This window comes from Lepisma saccharinum, chromosome 7 (assembly GCF_977018435.1).
Source record: "Lepisma saccharinum chromosome 7, izLepSacc3.1, whole genome shotgun sequence".
In the NCBI taxonomy this organism is placed as follows: Eukaryota; Metazoa; Arthropoda; class Insecta; order Zygentoma; family Lepismatidae; genus Lepisma; species Lepisma saccharinum.
Genome location: NC_139235.1, coordinates 51,159,435 through 51,171,853, shown reverse-complemented (window position 1 = coordinate 51,171,853; position 12,419 = coordinate 51,159,435). Strand labels below are relative to the sequence as shown.

Sequence of the window (12,419 nt, the reverse complement as noted above, 5' to 3'; positions counted from 1 at the left end):
AGGGGGTGTGGGGATAACGCCCCACACTTTCTTGATCCGGTCGTGAGTGGGGGTGATGTGATCAGCATCACGCTCCTGACCGCCTTTACCCCCCAGGGTTCCCCCCAGGTACCCATGTTATTCGACGATGGGTGGGCGCCGGGGCCGCTTCCATCGTTAGAAAAGTTCCCGGATTTGAACCGGCCGGGGATGGTAGTCCTCTTTAACTCATAACGGCATTATACTTATAAAGGCGTACGTACGTAGATTCAACTTTACGATAGGATATTTGTAACACCGAATTTCAATAATCTAAATCGTATTATGAGAATTCATCAATGAAAAGGTGGGATTGCATTATTATTCAATTTTATTCAACATAGGATCTACTTTGTTGGGTGTGGAATAAAAATGTATGCACGTGTACGGAAACGAGCACATTAATAAAGAACGTATAAAATCTCCCAAGTCGTCCCCAATTTTTTTACCATAAGATTTTATGAATCACATATCTTTAATTTCTGACCATGAAAAATAAAAAGTTGCCGTCAATGGAGAACATGCTAGGAATTATCCGCGAATTAACGATCATTATGACCTACAGTAAAATCTTTTTGCCATTGTTCTGCTTAGTTTATGGCTTCGTCCTTCGGATGAAAATATCACGCACTCGTAATTCAACAGAGATTTGCACTTAAACGCACGGCCATGAAATTTGGCGGGTGGCTGAAGTTCATGATGTTGCCATATCGGAGCATAACCCCATGCTTGGAGGTTTAAGAGAATGAAAGATCTCGTTGTAGAATTGATCTTGTAACCTATGTGATACAAACTGACAGTATTTGCTCGAAAGCTCAGGGATGACACAAAAGTGGCCCGGAGAGAGGTCGGTCTGACGCTCGAACTAGGCAACGCAGCCTGGTTGACGTTGCCACACAGTGCGCGGGAACCAGCGGCTTTTGTCCCGCTTTCACTTTGCTTTTCCCATGTGGCACCAGCGCAATTCTGCCCAGACGCCTATTTTCATGGCCGTGCAATTTAGACCTGTTTCGGCTGCGATAGCCGCGGTAGCTCAGTCGTTAGGGCCAGGGACTGCGAACCGAATTTGAACTCGAACTGAAACATGCTCCAGTTCGACTTATAGTTCGCACTCGAACCTGAACTGAAATGTTTCGCTACATTCTACATTCTAGTGCACCATAACCCTCCGTGTACTTTCAGTTTCAGTTCAGTTCCGGAATGAAACTTCATTGTGAACACTTTTGGTTCGCACACGAACCTAAACTGAAATGTTTCGCTACATTCTGGTGCACCATAACTACCGTGTACTTTCAGTTTCAGTTCAGTTCCGGAATGAAACTTCATTGCGAATACTTTCGGTTCGCACCCGAACCTGAACTGAAATGTTTCGCTACATTCTACATTCTAGTGCACCATAACCCTCCGTGTACTTTCAGTTTCAGTTCAGTTCCGGAATGAAACTTCATTGTGAACACTTTCGGTTCGCACCCGAACCTGAACTGAAATGTTTCGCTACATTCTGGTGCACCATAACCCTCCGTGTACTTTCAGCTTCAGTTCAGTTCCGAAATGAAACCTCGTTGTGAACATTTCCGGTGCGCACCCGAACCTGAACTGAAATGTTTCGCTACATTCTGGTGCATCATAACCCTCCTTGTACTTTCAGTTTAAGTTTTGTTTCGGAATAAAACTTCGTAGTGAACAATTTGGTATTTTGGGGGCTGCCAGATCCGAATATTTGGAAATAGATAAGATCCGAAATGCCATTAAGGCAGTGTTTCTCAATTTTTTTGCCTGAGAGTCCCCCTTGACATAATTGAATATTTCTGTGTACCCCCTGAATTCTCAATATTTTATATACCTAAAAATTGTATGAAATAAGTGAGAAAAATGACACCAAACACGAACTCATTGCTTCCAATACGCTACTTAATAATATGGATACGTAGTTACTACTTCTGAGTGGCAATATGTTTGTAATTCGTATCTTGGTCGTGTTTGGTGTCATTTTTCATATTTTATAGCCCAGATTTCAATTATAACAAAAGAAATGTAATATTGTTACAACATAAAAAAATAACATTGTTGATTCAAATAGTCAGTAGGTGACTCACTAGTCACTACGTCCGTCCGGTCCAGTTTCTATTGCGTCACCACCTGTAGGAAGGGAACAGGAAGTATGTATTTTCCAACAGTGCCTTACAGCGCATTGCATTCCCGTTCCCAACCAATCACGTGGCCTCCTACCCGACTGCCATGCCATCAAACTGTTTAAATCCAGGTACTATAAATAACCCTGTTCATACAAGATATTAATCAAATCCACATTGGAATCGTGTTTTTCACCACAGCTGCAGCGCAATTCAAGAAACAATTCTCATATCGGCATTGTCCAAGAGTGGTGGTCATTGGTTCTGCGGTCACGAAAGAAGTTTGATCGACACACTGTCGGCTTAAGCCACAATACATTTTCTTTCAATGGGTAACTGGGGAAGGCAAGTGCAATGCGCATTTTCCCCACTTTTCATTGTGCTTACTCTTGAGAGGGCGCATTTTTCCCACTTTTATTGCGAGAGCGCACTTTTCCTGGACGCATTTTACCCGACACCGGTGGTTTTGGCTGCACCAGCCACCCAGGTAAGCGTGGAGCGGTTGTTCTCAAGTGTGAAGTTTGTAATGTCAGATTTGAGGTACAACCTTTCCTCTCCAACACTTGATGATTTCATGGTCTTGCGGACGAATGCTTTATTCCAAAAGCTTTCTGATCAGCACTTGCCAGCCTTAAACCAAGATAAAAATTCTTTCAGTTCCTCTATAAGCTCCAGTAGTGTTTACGAGTTCGTCGAGGAGGAAGGTCAATAGTCATTGTTTTTAATGCTCACATGTTTGCTGTCGTTTTTCATAATTCTCGTTTGGAAAGACATTTAAAAGATTAACATTGTAAGATTTATGTATGACCTAATTTCCTTTTTTATTCAAAATTTAAATAATAGCTGTTAAAGTGCAAATACGAGGAGGAGGAACTCGTACTACAAAATTATGACATGTATCATTTACAATCAACCAAAGTTTGTGAAGCATATTTTTAAGTGATTTTTCTTTAATCCATGGTTATTTGTAGGTGTGAAAATATCCATCGAGGATAGATGCTTATTGCGTTTTTCATAAATTAACAGTTCATACACTATTTTACTTTAATTTTCTATTTTCAGGAATTCAGAAAACCAAATAAAATTATGTAATTACATACAAAAGAGTAATACAAAAGAGTAAATGCCATTTTCCATGAATTGGAAAATTTGCTGCCATAGGAAAATCTAATGTGTATTAATCTTATTGATGTAGTTTTGCGCGAAAATGGACACACTTATGAAGCTAGCCACAGCTCACATAGAATTGTATCTGTTTTATTAACTACAATTTGGTTGCTGTACTGTGCTGACATACGTTACTTTCATAAATGTATTTGTTTAACTACAATTTGGTTACTGTACTGTGATGTCATACGCTACTTTCAGAAATTAAAAAAGAACAAGAGTTTTCTTATCCCCTATTGTAAAAAAACAAATAACAACAAAGCTGGAACCTGCCATGGTTGCCAACCCATAAGAACTTGTTTGTTACATCTGCACATGCGTTTATGTGTGAACAAGTATGTTGAAAACTGAAAACTTTCATTCCGGGCCAAACTGGAAGTGAAAGTTCAGACCATCCATTTACAGTTCGGGTAGATATACTCCGGTTTCGTTCCAATTTTAGTTCGAGAACTGAAAGTGAACCGAAAGGTTTCATTCCGGGCCGAACTGAAACTAAAACCCCTGATCATTTCAGTTACGGTTCGGATAGATATATTCTGGTTTCATTCCAGTTTCAGTTCAAGAACTGAAAGTGAACCGAAAGGTTTTATTCCGGGCCGAACTGAAACTATAACCTCAGATCATTCCAGTTACGGTTCGGACATATATATTCCGGTTCCATTCCAGTTTCAGTTCGAGAACTGAAAATGAACCGAATGGTTTCATTCCGTGCCGAACTGGATGTGAAACATCATATCATTCCAGTTCTGGTTCGGACATATATACTCCGGTTTCATTCCAGTTTTAGTTCGAGAACTGAAAGTGAACCGCAATGTTTCATTCCGAGCCGAACTGAAACTGAAACTGAAAGTAGGTTTCAACTGCAGTCCCTGGTTAGGGCGTCCGACTACCATGCGAGAGACCCGGGTTCGATCCTCGGCGGGGGAGAACCGGGGCTTTTTCATCCTGTTCAAGCGGCTCCGGCGCCCACCCAGCGTCGTATAAAGTGGGTACCTGGAGGAAATTTTGGGGGTTAAGGCCCAGGGGCGTGGTGCCGATCACATCACCCCCAGCTCAACCGAGATCAATAAAGTGTAGGGCCCTAACCCCACACACCCTATATGCTTTCGTGGCGTGGTGCACTTCACTTTTAATTTTTTACTTCGTCTGCGATGAGGAATGTATTTTGCGTACAGCTGAAATTGCTTCTATACTTCTAGACTTTGTGCCATATGAACTTCAATCCGCATTTATTTCCTTAACTTTAGCCAGTGGCGTGCCATGACATTTTACCCAGGGTTCACAACAGGGTGCGAAATCATTGAAGACTGTTGGGGTTGGGGAGAAAGAGCTTAATTTACACACACGCGCGTGCAGATACACACCCACACATATGGGGCATTCCATGTCAAAGTCCTCCTGAACCTCAATTTTTAAAATTAAATGAAATACTGTAACTTTATCTTGTGAGTGAGCAATCTAAAATTGTCTGTTAGATAAAAATTGAAGTATTATACATAATTAACTTAGAAAAAAAACATTTAATTTTTCCTATAACTGGTACATTTTCATCTCAACTATACTACTAGAATATTCTGTCTTTGTCTTAAAGAATTTATTTTTCATCATTTGAAAATTCACAGATATTCAAATAATTTTATTTTTTCGTAAAGAGGCAGTGTTTCCTCTGTCCCACCCGTGAGACAAAATTCTTCACTTAAAGCTACAAATCTGGAAAAGTGTTTTTAGGGTAGTTATGCCCAAGAAGAATTTCTGACTCTTGCCTGATTGTGATTTCCACAGAGACAATATATTCAGTGACCTTGGAAGCCTGAAATAAGGTAGTGACAGTTACACGAAGGCTAAATTGGAAAGTGAAATCCAGAGTTTGTTCTTATAGATTTCGAGATTGCCATCGTTCAGTCAATGAAATCTTTGTTCCCAGTAGTAAGTAATTCTGGTTGCAACTATCGTACATGAAGCTTCGACAAAGCTTGAAGAAAATGGAGTATGGAAATGAATTTATGCAGATCATGATTTTACCGTTCTTTTCTGGGGGAACCAAACCACAATCCTGCCTAGAGGGCGCCAAAATATCTAGCTATGGGGCTGTGGTAAACAGTGACAATAGTGAAGAAATACTTATTGGTTTTTGTCCATAATTCAAATGAATGATTTTAAATATACATAATGTTACGAGTTTTTAACTGAAAGAAAGAAAAATATATTCTTCCTTGTGGGTCAATGAATAATCCTTACATTTAGCTCGCCTGCCTCTGTGGCAGAGTGGTTAGCACAACGCGCTACGACGCCAGGGGTCCCGGTCTCGAATCCCGGTCTGGGCATGGGTGTTTGTGAGTGTCCATTCATCAATTCATCAATTTCATATCATCACTCATCCCCATCTCCGCGATTAGCCAAAGTGGCACAAAGGCGAAGTAAAACAGCAAATCAATCATTATACTTCGCTCGCAGGGGTATTCCAAATTTGATACGTGTATATGAATCTTTGTATTAAATATTTATGTCTTGTTAGGAAAGTTTTAAATCACTTTTGTTCATTCTGCATTACACTTTACGCACATCAAAACGTGAATTTTCAAGCAAGCTAAAACTAAAAATTGTAAAAATAAAATAATTTGTGGAAAATATATGTACATCGAAAAATCTATATCATTGGAGAAGCTATCACTTGCTGACTTAACCGATGCAGGAAAAGAGAAGTTGGATATGGTTCAACGGAAATATCCACAGAGATCGAGAAAGCAAATGAGTTTACATGCTTTACGTATATTGTAGGAAGTAATTTACGCAAAAAAAAAAGTGGTTGTTATGTAAAAAATTCTCTTGTTCACACCTTACCTTCATATAAATGTGGTTTCTCTTGTTCATTGCGCTTTGAAACTCTTGGAAACAGTTTCAGTTACTGCCAATTACCACACGAGCGAAATAAGTCATCCATTACCAAAAAAACGTACAAGATTAAAGAAAGTTATAACTCGAAGATCTGTTTCATTCATATTTTCATCATCGTCTAAATATTGCAAAATATGAAATCTATTTGACAGTTTAATTTGGTAATCTTCCTTAATTTTATCATCAGCATATTTTCCTGTCTTAAATTTTAGAACTTTTAGATTTTATTACTTATGATTTATCACTGAGAGTCTTTTACTTAATGCAGCAATTACAGCTAAATCCGGACTGCAATCTAATATTAATAGCAATACAACCATTGTAGTTTAGAGAGATGAAAGGGGCAAATATGTCGTTTCCATTCACATGATACTACGCAGGTAACGTCTGGGGTAACTTATCGTATGAATTGGTTTTAAGTAAATTCGACGTTACATTCCATGGAATGTTTGTTTCCTTGTTACGAAGTATCTAAATAAAAGCTTCCTCTTGTCTGTTGACTTTCGCGGGATCTGCTTTAGACTGCCAAGGTCAAATATTCGCCGTGTTCGAGTAAGGTAAGCACCAGTGATGTAGTCACGTGAACCTGTCAATCCAACTGTTTCTTCTCTGCGACCGAGAAGCAGAAACAATTAATTTTGCTTTGGTATCAATTAACAAACTGCAAGGGTCGAATGTTCGAACCCTGTCAGGATCAGATTTTTTCTCTTCTCTTTATTTACGAGGTAAACAGAAGTGTAGCAAGATTCGAAAGTAGATTTTGATATTTCGGTTTATTTTGGCCATCGATGTATAATATGTAATTTCGAAAACCGCCAACGTTCAAATCAATAGCAAACATTCAGATGTAAAAACATATGGTGATAACGGGAAACCTATATTTCTGCGCTTTTAGAGGTTACATAGAGAAGGAAAAATTATACATTTATTTCAAATATATATATATATATATATATATATATATATATATATCTTGATTTTTACAGGGGCACGTGGCAAACTGATTTTTTTTTCAAAACGTGTCAAAAGTCTGTGGATACGTCACACTCACACTTCAATTATACTCGGGAAGGGACTGCCACCTGCTATCGAACCCAGAGCCACTCTATTTACAACACAACATATGAAAGCCTCTCTCTTATGTCACGAAATTTATCAATTTCTAATTTAGCTCACGATTAAGCTGGAGAACTATAAAATTAAACTATAAAATTAACTCTCCAACCAAAAATTATATAATATTAATAATAATAATAATAATAATAATAATAACCCACAGCGCGACAGCGCTTGAGAGCCTTGGTTTACCTACGGACTGCTGGTCTCCCTCCCACACTGTTCCTCCGTCACCTGTTATAGCGTGGAGATCTTAGACCAGTATTGGGGTGAAGGGTGGTCAGCCCGACGAACCCCCAGCCGTTGTAGGTCTTCTCGACCGGGTTACCGCTCACTCATTCGGAGCTCCCCAATTTCCTCACGATGGTGGGTTGCCACCGGCCCTATACGTAGGCCGAATAAATTCCGACCAGAGCCGGATTCGAACCTACGCCGTCCCGCAGCGAACGATCTCAAGACGAGTGAACGCCTTAATCCGCTCGGCTACGGAGGAGGACAACCAAAAATTAATTAAATCAATCATTTTTCAACAAAATAAAAATAAAATAATACACATTTCTAGATAAAAAAGAGACAGGCAAACTTTCCATCATGTTTATGAATTATATAGTCGCTTAAAATAGTGCTTTCTTTTTAAACAAACACTACTAGAAAGCAATTTTGGTCGAAAATTTGAGTTAAAAGTAGATTTTTTATTTAAAATTCTTAGTCATAACTCCTGCAACAGGATCAAATGATATTCATTGACGTATACAAACTTACATTTTTAGAAGGGGATCCAAACACTTACTCGTGCACTATGAAATAACTCAAATAGGTGATCATCTAAAATACATATTTTACAGCTCTATTCTAAGTGCCATAAGAGTGATGATTAGGTAAGTAATTGTAGTTACTGATTAATTCTGTTTGTTTCTGATAATAACATCTACAATCTGGGCACGTCTTGACTTTACAATTTGGATTAGACTTTCTTTTTTTCCCATCTGAAAATTACTCTTTAGGTGCGAGCATTCATCGAGTGAGTCACTTGTAAATATCTATCTATGTATAAAACGAGGAGAGTGACACGTGAATGACGGAACATCTTAAAATACATATGCTGATGTTCCTCATAACTTACTCACTTAATTTCAGTGGTTTTCTTTTTCAGAATATTAACGGTGTTTTTTTATCACACAACAATTTTCAATTTTAGCACTTGTTTTAAATATAGAGGCTTAGCAGTAACTAAAAAATCTCAATTTCAAGTAGTCTCGAGTAACAGTCACGTTCTCTGAACGAGTAATAGTTTCAATGCATATTTTCCTATTGGCACGCAAACAATAACAAACTTTCAGGCTGCAATTGGTGTGACGAGAATAAAATACATTATGTAGCACCCATTTAGTAAGAATAAATATTTTGGAGACACGGGGATCCTATGATTTCAGCTTACAAAGCTGGCCTTTAACCGACATGGCCACAAGCCACGGTGAAGAAACCAAGCTATTCGAGTAATTTATCCATAAGATTGCATCTTTTCTTGTCCAGCTCGAAATTTTTATTTTAATTACATTAATTTGAAAGCAATACGCTTCATCAGATAGGTTTCATATGCTGTACACATTGCTGACAAAATACAAGTGAAGCTTGTGCATGAAAATTAATGAAGACTTCGGGAAATCGTGCTTTTGTGGAAGGTTAGTGTTTGCAACCCTAAATGATAACCGTTCTCTAGTATCCGTCAATATAGCGGATTCTGCTATGTGACGAGGAATCTAATTAACCAACGACACATTTTTTTTTTAATTTTAAACTATTTATTTCAAAATGAAGAGTCATTATTCTGGAATCTACGGAGACATTCATTCATTCGGTAAGAATTTTACAAGAGTCACAATTCTATTTTTGTACTCCATTGCGAAACCAACGTGCACGTGTAAAACAAGTAAAGTCCGACAATTTTTATTTTACAAAAATTCCATTTACTGTCAATAATAAATGAGAGGACAACAATTGACTTATTTTTAATAGGCTGGATGACTGATGTGGGGGGGGGTACTTCCTCTCATGTGCCCCCCTTGCTGTGACAAACTCTTCATCCATTAGGATTTCTATTATTTTTCCCATCGCATATTCAGTGCCAACTTAGCGATTCTGTTTGACAAAGTGTATGGGGAAGGAGTTTATTTATTTCTCAAGCCTTCTCCTGGACTATGGTAACTGTATTTAAGAAATATTTTTTTTGCATTCATTTTCAGGAATTGCAACAGCACTATTTCTGTCTCGCTTATTCTTATTGCGTTTTATCCTTTTCGTTATTTAGTGTTGCTCTTCTTCCATTTTCGACGATGAAGAACACCCAAGCTCAGGCCAAATTCGAACCCGGGGCCCTCGCATTCTAACGAATTGTGATAACTACTTCGTCACGAACATAAAAAACGCGTTTCTTTTTCAAATAAATTTCAGGAATATTTCACATTTACAGTACTTTGATTGTAAACGTGGAAAATCCAGTTAATTAATATTTACGCTGCAATCTTTCCGTTAGCCATTTTCTTTGAATCTGAGAGACAGAAAATTCCCTGAAAATGGTTAAATTGATTGATAGTAAGCAACATTGCTGTTTTCCGAAGACTTACTTCGGCTGTACTTCCGGCCACGAAGCTGGACCAACTCAAACGAGTGTGCCACTTTTTGTGAACAGAAGTGTACATTATTTAGTGTTAACATGTTGCACATTTATTTTCTTATTTTACGTCGTTCCAAGTTGCATATCGTTGTATGAAAGTTATGCATGCCATGTGTATAAAAATAATTATATTCGGAATGTATATCATGAGTCTTCTGTGTTTCAAAAATACAGTTTGTGTGCTTGTTTTCCATTATTAGCTAATGTGAAATTCAACATGTCGAAGAAATATTTCAAATCGTTTGTTGCAACACAAATGCTTTAGCACCGACTTCTACCCCCTTTTTGCGTGATTTACGAGGATAATAACGACTTTGATACTATTAATACTACTACTACTAACAATAATGTTATTATTATTATTGTTGTCGTTGGCAACCCCGTTCCCTGCGTAGACAAAATATCGTGGTTGAGATTCTGAACACACTTGCGCACGAACTCCTTTTCCAGGGTTCGAACGTGAAACCTCTTACTTCGTAGCGCGTTAGGCTTACAATTCCACCAGGCAGGACTTGTTCCCACCCGTGACATTTGTGCATTTCTTCACCCAAACTCTCCTTAAACAGGAAAACACACACAAAGCCATGTGATATTGATTAGTTCTCACTTACCGTTAAAACAGCACGGTGAAATGAAAGCTTCAGGAATCCTTGCAATTCACTGTGAAACAGCTCGAAGACTAACTAAAAGAGAATTGCTACAGAATAGCACACCCAAGCACACACTTTCACTTTCGTGCGTTCTATTCCACCTCGTTTAGCCGGGAGGAAAACGACGCTCAGTGGAAGACCACGACCGCACCAACCTGTCGGCGCATTACGTAATCAACTGGCAGTGTTGCCAACGCACAACTAATCTTGTCACTAGAATGAACGAGTCCTCGGCTGAAAAAAAAATATTCATTGTTCCATGGGCAATAAAGGGGGCGATGGAATAACCGCGAAAGTGATTAAGCGCGAAAGGGCACAACCGCGAAACGTAACACAGGATTAAACGAGAAAGGAATTAGAGCGAAACGGAATAAACGCGAAGGAATAACCTCGAAATAGAATAAGCGCGAAAGGACCAACAGCGAAATGGATCAAGAGCGAAAGGAATTAAAGCGAAACGGACTACGCTCAAGTGGAACAAGAGGGAAGGAACACGAGCGAAATGAGTAAGCGCGAAAAGGATTGAACGCGAACGGAATAACCGCGAAGGAATAAGAGCGAAAGGCACAACCGCGAAATAGATTAACCACGAAAATTTTACTTTCGCGCTTAATACCTTTCGCGGTTGCTCTGGCACCCAATAAGGTTGATCGAAAATACTACTTTTAAACTTATTTCTCGCAATTGTAAACACATGCGGAAAGGCTGTGTGCAGATGTATGTAGAAAACATGCAAAATGTTGGCACCAAAGCTACACATCGCATTTTTAAAGCAGTTTTCAAAGGTATTCATAACTTATTTTACTAGTAAGTAATAACTGTAAAATATATATACCAACGGATGCCCGCAGGAGTTATTCCAGGGAGGGGCAAGCAAGATGATTTTTTTTTTCAGGTGGGGCAAAGTCTGAAATTATCATGTTCCTCATAATAATTAACATCAATAATTCTGACTGAAATTAATTTATGTGTGAAATATATACTTTTTAGGTTGACATTCATTTTCCATGGGGGATGCGGGGACTTTCTCCCTTCCCCATGTAGGACGCACATGAATATACCGAGTTTTTCGTATTTTATCTTTCTACAATAAAGATTATTGGCATGGGTAATGGCAAGGTAAATTTCCCCGCACATGAAGGCACATTTTAGTGGATTCTTGATCTCAGCCATTTTGGAGGTAATGCGATCACCACGCTCCGGTTACATTTATCCCGCAGGGTTGCCCATTGATTTGAGGCTGGGTGAACCCCAGAGTGGCTTTATGCGGGGACAAGGCCGAAAAATTCCGACCCATCACGGAAATCAAACCTGGGTCTCCCGTGTGGCAGTCAGGTGCCCAACCGACTCTTTTTAACGGAAAACCCCTAAGCCTTAATGTACTCCGTAAGTTTCTAAGTTTTCATATATATCAGTCTTTACTCAATGCTCTGTTTTCTATTTAAGGAGAAACACAAATATCCATATCTTAGCCGGGATTCGAACCCAGGAATCCTGGCGTCGTAGCGTGGTGTAATAACAACTTCGCCAAAGAGGTCCACTGCGTCTCTTATCGACATGGAAACTTTTCTATAGTAGTGGACAGAACGAAGTCCCAACTATTTTCAAAATTCTCTTTATGCACTTACTTCATCCAATTGAGAATATCGGAATGAGACGTGTTCAGAATTACGAACTTCAGTGTTAAGTAATGTGAATATGATATTCTATTATTTTTTACTTATAAAAGTATAAGTTTGTGTGGAAATATTTTTACATCTGAAGAAA

The 12,419-nt window shown here is 38.7% G+C and overlaps 1 protein-coding gene across 1 annotated transcript in view; it reads right to left on the bottom strand.

The window, feature by feature from the left end:
- The window catches only part of LOC145989852 (superoxide dismutase [Cu-Zn]-like), an 86,057-nt gene extending 75,243 nt beyond the window's left edge, over positions 1–10,814 (bottom strand). The window contains exon 1 of the mRNA XM_083125308.1: positions 10,614–10,814. The gene's annotated coding sequence lies outside the window, so the exon portion shown is untranslated. The remainder of the gene's footprint in view (positions 1–10,613) is intronic.
- Positions 10,815–12,419: the final 1,605 nt, after the last annotated feature.